The 13,039-nt window shown below is 33.9% G+C and overlaps 1 pseudogene; it reads left to right on the plus strand.

Moving 5' to 3' along the window:
- The first annotated feature begins 10,041 nt into the window (after positions 1–10,041).
- LOC146907715 (polcalcin Cup a 4 pseudogene) lies at positions 10,042–10,751 on the plus strand (annotated as a pseudogene).
- Positions 10,752–13,039: the final 2,288 nt, after the last annotated feature.

The following is a 13,039-nucleotide window of genomic DNA, read 5'->3' on the forward strand; positions in this document are numbered from 1 at the left end:
TTCTTTTCACTTTTGGTTAACCAGACCAAGCAAATGTGTCAAAAATGCTTGGCATAAAATCACTGTATGATGATTTCTCGCCTTCGAAATGCTTCCGGTCGCTGGTAACCTTCCTAACCCCTGATTTCACTTGTTTCGGATTTTTCAAAGCATGTTTTTCCAATATTTATTGGTAAGGTTTCCAATATTACAGTAATAGTTTGTGCCTGACAAGCGCATCCTAGTGTGCATCGTGCTTGAGACAATAGTTGTACATTTGATCTTCCTTCTTGGAAGCATGACACATAACTCATAACTCATAGCACACATCGATAATTAGGTAGTGGATGTCCCTTCATCTTCTCTTCATCGAAACATGCATGGGGATAATATACCACAAGAAAACATTTGATAATCTTTTATAAAGCATAACATGACCTTATAGTTGTTTGGTTTGTGTGATTTAACATGGTTCAAGGCCTTGTGCTCATAAATTCTCTTATATGCTCATCCACCGATTCATTTACAAAAACTCGACTAAATAGAATGAAAACTTGCTAGAATGGCTCTAAATTGACTCCTAAAGCCAAAAACACTGTATGACTGGGTGTCATCAAGGCTCCAAGATGCCCACAACAAGGGAAATTCACGCGATAACTGCAAAATTAGTGGGGCAGGCTTGACATTGTAGGCCACGTCATTTGATAATAGGAATAGATTTTGCTATAAATACCCAGTTTTTACATTGTAATTAATTAGACAAGTTCGATCAATCAAACTCATTTCCCATTTTTATCTCTTTTTATTAGTTTGCCTCTATATATTTTTATGCATTATTTAATGTAGCTTAAAAAACACAAAAATAACTGTACCATACACTCTACCGGAGAAAATAGAAAACTCTTAACTGAGTGAAAGAGTTCCTCATGTCAATCACTTAAAGAAAATGAAATTACAATTGAGGAAAGGATACATTATTTCCAAGAGTAGTGAAATAGTTACTTGCTTTACAACATTAACCGCATCAAGTTAGTTAAATTATATTTTGCATTGGCGATAAGGAAATGATAATCTGCATCCCAAAGATTATAGGAAACTAAAATATTACTCTAAACCTCATGATGGAGATTACCTATTTCTTACCCAATATTTATTCGGACTCCATCAATGAGGACATTCTACGTGAAAAATAGAAGTTATCAAATTGATTTCATTATTCTTCATTGGTGTTTAGGAAAATATAATCTGCAATCCAAGGCTTAGAAACAATTACGCAACTATTTTCTTTTTAAGGAAATTAAGCAATTATTGTTCTAAACCTCAAGATGAAAATTATCCCATCCTCACCCAATATATTCTTACTGAACAAGTCCCTATTTCCCTAGGTCCGGGAAAGAATCCTACCATTTGATGTATTGTATAAAGTCTTACTCTATTTTTACACAAGATGTTGTTTCTAGGTTACGACACATTAGTTTATTTTTAAAAAAAAATTGTTTTTCAATGACCTGGCACGAAAATAGTCTTTTCTCTCCCTTTAAGTAAAAAGGTCCTAAACAGATACAAAATAAATAACAAAATATCCTAATAATGAACATTTCAAGTGAGGATTTATACATGAGTTTGTAAAAAAGGTTTATTCTCAAAATTTGCATCTATAATCTATCTATTTAATCACAAAGACATAAAGTTGTTATGCCTAGATACTATATGCTACAGCAAGTTTGTATGAAGATCCAAGGAAGAAAAAAGAAAAAGATAACATGCAAACAACAGATTTGCCTACCACATAAGTGTTCACAAAGCTTGAAAGTGAAGAGACAACAGATTAAAAAGAGAAACTTTGTCCAAAAATGTGAAAACATATGTTCTTTTCACTTCACTTTATTCTGGAAAATCTTAATAAAACATATTTAGAATCTGATGTCAGCTTTAATTATAAAGATAAATAAATAGATAAAAGCAAACAACATATAAAAGGCTTAAGAATCTATATTCCTTCTTTAGGGAAGAAAAAAAACAAAGCATATATCTTGGCAAACGTAGGAATTTTCAGCAGTTAGATTATGTCACAAAATAGTAGACAAAGCTGATTTTTTAATAGGTAATAATAGAAAAGGCCATGGTTTCATAATGTTACCTGCTAGCTTTGTCGTAATGTTTGTCCATGGTTTTGTGAAGTGGCATTGTTATACTACAATAAAGTGATCAAACGATTTTGCATTGACAATAAGAAAAGGATAATCTGCATTCCAAGGATTAAAGACAACTACAATATTTCTATAAACCTCAGGACGCAGATTATCTATACCTTTCCCATTATTTCTACCAGCTCCATCATGATGATGACATATTGCTCTAATGGAAAATAGAACTGTCAAATTGATTTCATAGTTTTGCATTGGTGATAAGGAAGAGATAATCTGCATTCCAAGGCTTAGATACAATTACGCATTTGTTGTTCTAAACCTCAGGATGCAGATTATCTCATCTGATCCCAATATATCCTCATTCAACAAGAGTGTTTAGTATTGGTACTAAGGAAAATGTAATTTAAATCCCAAGGACTTCAATTGCAATTAGTATTAAGAAAATGGGAGTACAAGAAAGAAAGAGCATGAGCAAACACTCTAAGGGAAGAATGATTGAGTTAGGTTTGATTGAGACTCATCTGTATCTTCATAGGAGTTTATATTGTGCTTCAAATATATTCGATTATGATAGGTTTTACCAATCATTTTTTTAAGATTCTTAACTTGACCGCTTTCCTGAAAAGTATATAGATCAGAATAGATACCAACAGAGGCAGAACCACAAGGCTGCACCACCATGCAATGAGATTACCTAGCTTCATGGAAACACTTCATTCCATAAAGAATATATATCAACAAATCTAATACTTTTGGCAGATGTTCTATACGTGAGGACCATTAAGAGTTTTATTCTTGAAGTTTATTTGAATGGTATAGAATATCTCTATTTGTTGAGGACAAACCCATAATTGTCTGAGCATATAGGTGGACCCTTTTGTTATCATCGCTAATTTATCACAAATAAAAATAAATTCATGATCATTATATTTGTGTGTAACAAGGTATTAATTCTCTGTGTATTCTCGAATCGCGTAGGACTACAATGGTCAATAAAACCTTCCTTCAAGAGTTATACACATGCTACATTGTCAGGTTAAAAGTCGAATGCAAGATCTTTGGTTAAGATGGAAGAGATCTGAATCATCTCATAGATGCATGTGCTCTTGGGCTCATGAGTATTATTTAAGACTAAATCATGTTAGAACAACAACTTGTAACAGTAAATAAAACAGTAATAGTAATTTTTATTTGCTTTCCATTATTATAGTGAGGCTCATTAAAACAATGCCCGTTAGGTTTAATGAGCCTCATAAGTATTTCGACACTGCAAGCATAATCTCAATATATGAAAATTCCCTTTTACAATAGGGTATCACAAAGCTCTTGATTTTTAGGATTCGTTTTTGCGTAAACTTTGGCCGCCATCTTTGTTTTTTTTTTCTTCCGCCTTCGTTGCAAATTCTTATTCTTTTTTCAAGCAACCAACTAAATTTGTTCGAATCATCATAATTAACGTCATTCGTTCAATTTCCAAGCAAAAGAAGAATATATTATCACAGATCATTCCTATGATGTGTTGTCGCATGAAGTTTGGATATTTGGTCTTTTTTATTTTGATGAAGAGGAGGATGGAGTCAGTGTAACAAAAGAATGCTACCATTCTAATTTCCTTAACCTCTTTTCCTATTTCTGGGGTTGATGGTTCATAATAGAATCCACTGTTGAAAAGCTTCAACAAGACCATTAATTTTATCGTTATATAGTATTTTACCTTTAGTTTGAAAAGTGTGTCATGTTCTTCGAGAGATCTATTCAAGAGGGGTTCATTAGATATGTTAGCTAGAAGAGAATGATTGTTTTATAGAGAGAAAGAGAGAGAGACCGTGTGTGTGCGCGTATGATCATAGCTAGAACTAGGGAATGGATCCTCTCCTGTTAAAATTCCTCCTGTTTTCTCCTGTAGATAAATCTCAGCCCTCCATTCCTTTTTAATGGCAGATCAATGGCTTAGAATAAAACCAATTAAATTCAACATAAATTTTGTTTATTTCATTTTCCTCTTTCTTCCATCGAGAAACTCTTTCCGTAAAACATCATAACCCTGTCATCTTAAACAACAACAACAACAACAAAATAAGTGGTTTCAAGCAATTATCATGACATGATCTGAATTAGTGTTTCAAAGCAAATCCAAGCAATTGTAACTATTTCCAAGCATGTAATGTTTTATTTCAACCCGGCCAGAGACAAGAAACTCTGAAATTCATATTCAACCAAACCATTTTGCATCAAGTAAATTCAAAATTAGGTTAATTAGAGCAATAAGAAATGGAAAGCAAATGAAAGCAACCTTAAACAACATCAGAAAATATACACAGAGAACGTGAAAAGGAAGGAAGAGGGATAAAAGAGAAGGATGAAGGAAGGGGACACGTGAGGAATGTCAAATGTGTGAAAGGAAAGAGACAAAATTCATCGGTTTGTTCTTTTAGGAAAAATCCATCAGATTTAATTGGTTTTGTTCTAAGCCATTGATCTGCCATTAAAAAGGAATGGAGGGCTGAGATTTATCCACAGGAGAAAACAGGAGGAATTTTAACTGGAGAGGATCCATTCCCCTAGAAGTATGTTGGCCAATATATTTCAGAAAATACATAGAAATAGTGGAGGATTTATTAACTGAGTGATTGCAGAATTCCCTTGAATGTAGGAATCCACATCACTCATTTTCATTCCACCACAGAAATTTACTTTGAATCATTCTTCATCACCGAAATTCACTGTGACTCATTCTTTAGGTGATTAAGAATGAAAATGAGTGATTTTTGGTGATGAAAAATGTGTCTCTGACTCAATCTTTAGGTGATTAAGAATGAAAATGAGTGATTTTTGGTGATGAAAAATGTGTGAGAGTAAATTTCAGTGGTGTAATGAAAATGGATGATGAGGATTCCAACAGTTAAGGAAATTCTGCATACATTTAGTCAAAAAATCATCCACTATTTCGATGTATTTTTTGAAATATATATGCAACAACTTCTAGCTTTGATCCTACACGCGCGCAAACACACATGCTCTTTCTCTCTCTAGAATAACCATTCTTTTCTAGCTAACATGTCTACTGAACACCCGTGAATAGATCCGTCGAAGAACAACAGGACACACTTTTCAAATTAAAGGTAAACGACTATGTAACGATAAAATTAATGGTCATGTTGATACTTTTCAACAATGGATTCTATTATGAACTACCAACCCCAAATAGGGAAAGAGGTTGAGGGAATTAGAATGACAACATTCTTACTTTACACTGTCTCCATCCTCCTCTTCATCCTTTTTAAAATAATAGTGACCCAATATCCAAACTTCATGCGGCGGCGCACGATAGGAATGATATGTGATCATATATTCTTCTCTGGGCTTCTCAGTTGTCATCCTAACTATATTTGACATACTTATTATTATTATTATTATTATTATTATTATTATTATTATTATTATTATTATTATTATTATTATTATTATTATTATTATTATTATGTATTTGCATATTCATATATATATTTTGATGAAGTTATTATTGCAATCTAGGTTGGTTTTTTACTTGTTTTTCATTAGCATTAGTTATTTTTATGTTAGTGTCACGGATGGGATATAAACTTCCTTGTAATTTTTAATTCAAGAAAGAAGACGTTGATAGTTTAATTGAAAATGAACATCATTATATTATGATCTTGAGTTATATTGATGCAAGGTTCAATATTAATTGTTTGTAATTGCTTTCAAGTATATTCCCAGATGTTTATAATTACATATGATTGAAAAGTAATAGTTTGTAGGGACCAAAAAAAAGTAATTGTTTAGTTCTAATAAACCTGGTTTGAATTGATTCAAATTTAGTTTCACGTGGTCCTTGTAAGCATAGCTCAGTTGATGGAGACATTGCATAATATATACAGAGTCGGGGTTCGAACACCCCACTTATTCCAGGTTTGGTTTTGAATGGTTTTAAATTTTGTTATGTTTTAAAACCAAATCCAGTTATAAAACACAGCTAACAATTCATTAAGCCTCATTAAATTCTGTTTACACATAAACACTACTTAAGCTATATGTAAACTACTACAAGTATTCAGCAAGAAATCTCAAAATGAAAACCAAGTGGTTTTTTCATCATATTTCTCAACTAAAAATATGAGACACAATATACTTAAAACTTTTGCAACATACACAAAATTTACAACAGGTAATTCTTTTTTCTTTTTTTTTATCAAACAACAAGTAATTCTATTGACTAAATTGACCAATTAAAATCACATTTGAAAACTGAGGTAACTATCTAAAATCAAATTCAGATAAAAGATGACTAATAAAATAAACATATACATATATTCCTTCAAAAAAATAAAATATACATATATGGATATATTAGTAATTTCAATAATAAACATGGGCCTTAAGATTAAAATAATTCGTTACCACAATAAAAAAAAACATCGTTTAATAAAGAACAGCTTTATTTCATTAATTTGTTCACAATTTTTAAATGAGAAAATAATTCCAAATGTCAAAAGATTTGAGCCAGAAAAAGCAATCTCAAAAGATTTTTAAATGAGCCTCAAGATATGGATGGTTAAAAATAAACCTTCACTCAATATTCGTTCAATAGTACACAAACATAGTTTAGATTCTTTCAATTAGAAGGAAATTCGTACATATATCGAAAAAAATGTCACCTCACTCAATATTCTTTAATCAAGTGATATTAGAATCATGGTATTCCAAACAGATTCAATATATACACAATCACAATTTCAACACAAAAATCAATACTATTTGGGAGGTTTAAAGCTTAGAATATGAACAGTGGCGGATCTCTTCAGTGGTCGGCGGGGGCCACGGCAACCCCCAGATTTTGCTTATATAGTATATTAGATGTAATTTGTCCAACAAATTCTATCTGCCGCAGTGGTTGAGGGTACAATGTTGTAAAGGTCGCAGGTTCGATATCTATATGGCTTCTTATATGGCTTCTTTTTCACATATTTATCTTTATTTATCTTTTACTTTTACAAACTGTATTAAAAAAAACGATTTTGATGGGATTCAAACCCACATTCTCCTGCTACATTCAAACAACTCACACCACTAGGCCAGTTGTTAATTATTGCTATTGGTTGAAACCATTTAATATATATTTCATAGAAGTTTGGCACCCCCAAATATTTAAGTCAAGATTCGCCACTGAATATGAACCTGATTCTTCTGAATGATTTAAGAGAATAAAGATTTAACATTACCGATGAATCCCACAACATTTATCCGCAAGACTGACCGGGCAACTTCAGAATACAACTATTCTTTTCAACGATAATCATACCGAGACTATCAAGAAATGAGAAAAAAGAACAAGGTAACTAGGAACTTATCCTTCAATCATCAAAGATGATGTTTATAATGTTAATACCCCAATGTGAACTTCCAAATATATATTATTTCACTGTCTTGCACATAATTGTGTTGTATGATGATGGTGGAATAAAGATTTCAACAATCCATATGGGTAACATATATATTATTTCTCTGCCTTGCAAATGCTTGAGATTTACTTATATTAAAGGAACAAAATTAGTTGTAATCATCCTAAAACGATGGGTCACGTTTGCCAAATATGTGAAAGATAATTTGATTTGGTCAAAAAGAAAATATTAATGTGAGAGTAATACCTGCTCTTCCTAATATATAGTAACAAGTCATTGCAAAAATCACGAGTAAATAGAAAACATGGGAAGGTGGACTTTCAATAAAAGACACTCAAAATTTATCATAAATCACACCAGTTTTTGTGAAATAATTTCGCTTTGAAACGATATATTCAACACATCAAATCTCTGATTAACTATCATTTTATCACTCAGTTACACGTATCTTTTTTGTTCTTAAATATTGGTTCAAACAATTATTTCAATGAATTGAAATTAAAGAGTTATTTTAGTGTATTAATTGTTGGTCCTCGTGATCTTAGCTCAGTTGGTATGGACAATGCATAATATATGAACCCCGGCCACCACCAAAAAAAATGTATTAATTGTTGTTAGAACTTTGGTTGCACGGGTTGAATGGCTTATATTGAAATACATGATTACTAGTGACCAGAAGATCCGTCATGATTTTTAGATTATTTTCCTTCTCTCCAAATTATGTGAATTGATCATTTTTTTTTCTCTTTCTTTTATTGCTTCTTTCTATGCACGCATGTCGAATTGTTCACAATGATAGTGATCATAGTTAAATATGTTACTGAATTTCAAATGCATATGAATCACGGTCAATCACAGCAAAAACTCGTTCATCACACGGGTTAGAGTATTGTAATAATAACAAAAGTAGTATTGACATGATTGATGCTTGTGATACTCTTCGTACAGTGATGTACGGTATCTATCACGGTCTAGAGTGTGCTTGGAGGCGTGGCATTTCTCAGTTGTGCGTTGAATGTTATTCAAAGTTATTTATTGAAATGGAAGTTTACATTATTACTATCAACGTCTTCTTTCTTGAATTGAAAAGTACTGTTATACCCTAATTTTGGACCTAAAAATACTAGTCAATTTTTCCTTTCTTGCATTATAAGTCATTTGATATGTCTCGGATCAATTGCATCTTTCCCTGCATTTTATTTCAATATTGTTTGCAAAATTTACACACAAGGGTATTTTAGTCATTTCCTATGTCAAATTTCTCTCAGTCTTTCAAAACTTTGTTTGAGTCCTGTCAAATAGGTTGAATAAGTCTTTGTTTCATTCTATGTCAAAATCCATTCCAAAATTTGCATTTGAAGTCATTTTGAGTCAGTTTTGCCCCTAGGGGCATTTTGGTCATTTCAAGTGTCAAGTCACTGTTTAAATCCTAAAAATTGTCTCTGAGTCTTTTAATTTTGCTTGTATGAGTCTTTGATTCAATTTCTGTTAAAAATCCATTTTCTCCAATTGCATCTGAGTCATTTTTAGTCGTTTTAGCCCCAGGGGCATTTTGGTCATTTCACACGAAATTTCGGCAGAGAGAGGTTACTTTAAAGTACCTCATTTAGGCCATTGGTTCGTTTTAGTCCGTTTTGTCAGTTTTAATCGTTTCACTTTACGTGTATTTCCAAATTACGTTTTTACCAATTTTATTATTAATTACTTTTAAGTCCTTTTTGTCATTTTTGCATATTAGTCCCTTATTTTTAGTCATTTGCAATTTAGTCCAAAAGTTTGTTAAGTCCAGTGCCACGTGTCTTTTTTCTATTGGTCCAGTTTGTTATGTCCAGCGCCACATGTCTCTATCCTATTGGTCCAAGGTCAAAGACTTAGCCTATAAATTGGTCAAAGGGTCAATTCATTCATAACAAAAAATCATTTCACAAAAACTCCACAAAAATTACAAAAGTTCATATTTATTTTTCTCTCATTTTTTCCCTCCCTTCTAACAAACTATAACCACTTCTCTCCACCACTTCCACCACCATAACAACTTTCTCTCTCCACCATAACAACCTCCTCCTCCACCTATAACCACCCTAACTAACTCTCAACCTCCATTTTTCAACCTCCAAAAATTACCACAACAACCTTTCTTCCACCTTCATCATCATCAACACTCATCACCAAAATTCATCACAAATTGCCATAGTCCAAACTCAATTTCAATCGTTCCAAACCTCCAAGTTCCATCATCTTCGAATTCCAATTCGGTGACGCCGACCAAAACGTAACCGTTCCAATCATCAACAAATCGGAACCTGTTTCGAAGAGGAAGAATGCTAGCTGGACCGAACAAAATGTGGACGAATTGAAGCTTCCAGCCTCGAAGGTTCAAACCGCAGAGAAGGAAGAAGAAAGACGTTCGTTTCGGAGCCATAAACGATCCAGATCGAAGAAGCACAGAACAAATTCATCCATCACAAAGAAAGAATTAAGAGGAATAAAACAAGCCATGCCTATGGGTTTGAAATCAATGTTCAACAAGCCATCTTCATCCTCAGATCCTCCTTCCCGATCTACCTCCCTCTCCGTGCGTTCACGCACTCGTCTCGCCGGCGAACTCGAAGAAGTTTTCAAAAAATTCGACGTCAACGGCGACGGCAAGATCTCTGCATTAGAACTCGGATCCATTATGGGAAGCTTAGGTCAACCAACATCCGAACAAGAACTCAACAACATGATCCGTGAAGTCGACGGAGACGGTGACGGTTGCATCAGTTTACAAGAATTCATCGAACTCAACACCAAAGGCGTTGATTCTGATGAGATCTTGGAGAATTTGAAAGATGCTTTTGCTGTTTTTGATATGGATGGGAGTGGTTCCATTACGGCGGAAGAGCTTAATACGGTTATAAGAAGCCTTGGTGAAGAATGCTCGTTGGCGGAGTGCCGGAAAATGATCGGAGTAATGTTTGCGACGGCGATGGAGTTTTTTTGCGAAATTGCTTTCTCCTTGTTGAAATGTGCAGCATCAATGTTTCAGATAATGATGATGGAGAATGCTGCGTGGCCTCATGGTTCCCAAATTTGGGCCTGGGCTTTGTCCTTGCACACTCTTGCTCCTTGCTACATTCTTGATGAGTTTCCGCTATTTGCACCTTGCTTCTTGCCAGGTATACCCCTATGTTGCTCAATTTTCATGTTAATGTCCTAATTTTTTTTTCTCTTTTCTATACGTTTCTAAGTACATTTGTGGTATTTTTGCAGTGTTTTTACAATTTTAAAATTGATAAAAAAATAATGTAGGAATTTTCTTGCTTATGTGTGATACTTTGTGAAGAACTAGGAAAAAACCTTGCATGATCTTGGCCCTTAATCTTGAGTGTTTGATATGGAACTTTGCTATATGAATTTTATGAATATTGTGACTTCGAATCCATGAAATTGGTGCTGTTTGTGAATGTTTCGTTAATGCCTTGTATTCCAAGTTTTGTTTGTGAATAAATAATGTGAAATTTGCCTAATTTTTGTCTTAAATGCTTGGTAGTATATATTCCTTTAATCCTCTTTGTGAAAACTGAATTGAAATTCTTTGGGAACCCTTGAAACATGAGGATTATAGGTCATATTCAAGCCTTGCATTGGTGATGAATCTTTTAGGCCTATTTCACATTGTTTTTGCTTGTTTTTTATGTAAATTTTCTTACTTTTGTTATGATAGCTTTGACTTGCTTAATATCTTGTGCTACTAACCACTTTCGTTTCATGTTTTATTCATTCATGAGCATTCCACACTTCATCTTCTTCTCCATCTTATTTCTTGCACTTTAAGTTTCAATTTCATGCAAAAAATTAGAATGTAAACACTTAGGAACTCTTGTAATATTTTACTTTCATGCTTTTAATTTCTTGGCAAAGAGGCCATAGAATGTATCTAGGGTATGATGTAAAGGACAATGGACTCTAATGATGTACACCGACACAAGCACCGACACATGCACACACACCACTATAGCTAGAATATGCATGTTTAGATGTATGTCTATGATTGTATGTTTAGATGAATGCCTAGGATTTATACTTAGAAAAAACCAATTTTCCAAACAAATGTGAACAACTTCACTCAAATCTTTTCCAAACAAACCTTGGGATCCAATATCCCATTGTATTTTCTTTTCCATTTTCTTAATCAAACTTCAATGAAAAATAATCAAACTTTGACTTCTTTTGCAAATGACTAATCCAACCTCACTTTTTTACAATCCCATGCCTTTAAGGCCTCTTTCTATTCTTCAAACTCCAATTTTCAAACTTAAAATCAACCAACAAAAACAAAAACATTTTTTGAAAGAGAACTACGGTGGATTTGATCCCTTAATCGGGTACGTAGGCAAGGAACAAAATTCCTTCAATTCAACTAAAATAAAAATCCAAAAACATTCTTCTCCCTCCAATTCTTCACTTAGAACATCCTTAGGTTTAATAAGCATTTCAAAATAGCATTTAAAAATAAAGCGCGCGCGTAGAAATTAAAGACGGTTCCTATAGGTTACTATAGTCGTTATGGGTGCCTAACACCTTCCCGTAGCGAAAACAACTCCCGGACCTCGATTCTCAAGGGTTTTGCTTACTTTTTCCCTTCCCAAGAAAAAATAAGATATCACCGGTTTAAAAGGTTCAAACGTAATCAATGTTTGACACCCGAAAACCAAGATAAAACAGCTGGCGACTTCACTGGGGAGATTCGAGAGTTACGCCTAGTTTTATTTCCACGTTTGCGCTTGTATTTTTACTTGCTTCTTTTACTTGCTTTCCTATGTGAATAAATGTTTAATTTCTTGCAAACGTGTGGGGTGAGAATATCAAAAGTCCTGCACCCGGGCTGAGTGAACTTAGGATTTAGGGGGGATATAATCGACAATTCATTCCGGGGGTTGCCTCGTGTTTTGGATTATGCGATCAATCCCACATAGCTGAGGCATTTTGGAGGTGATGTTGTCGGCGCGAGTTGTCGCGTTTAGGCACTTTACTTCTAATTGTTCTATGACGCTATGAACCGTAGATAACCAAACCCATCCATGGCCATTTTCTAGGACGTAGTGCGGAGGCTAAACCGAGTGTCGTCTCGAGTTTTAGTCGTCACGCGATGCTACACTCAAGTTAGACCTTCCACGTATAATCATGGAGCGAGAGTTGTCTCTTGACACCATGAGATACGTCGGAGAGGTTGCAACTTGGGAACCTTCTTAGAACCCGGTTACTATTATCCTAAAGCCCTAGTTTCACCGGACACCGTGTCCACCCATGACTCCTCGACTTTGAACTTCAAACCCACCATGTTTTCTCCGAACTTGAACATAATCATGCATTCATGCATACATGCATACATGCATAAACTTTTTTGTCATGCATTGTCATCGAAGGGCTTAGACAAGTTGAAATTGTAAACATTGTAGGGATGAAGATGACTAAGTCCTACAAGTTCAAGGAAGTGGATTTGGC

This window comes from Medicago sativa, chromosome 7, assembly GCF_051527215.1.
Source record: "Medicago sativa cultivar Bolivia chromosome 7, Bolivia_mono, whole genome shotgun sequence".
Lineage (NCBI taxonomy): Eukaryota > Viridiplantae > Streptophyta > Magnoliopsida > Fabales > Fabaceae > Medicago > Medicago sativa.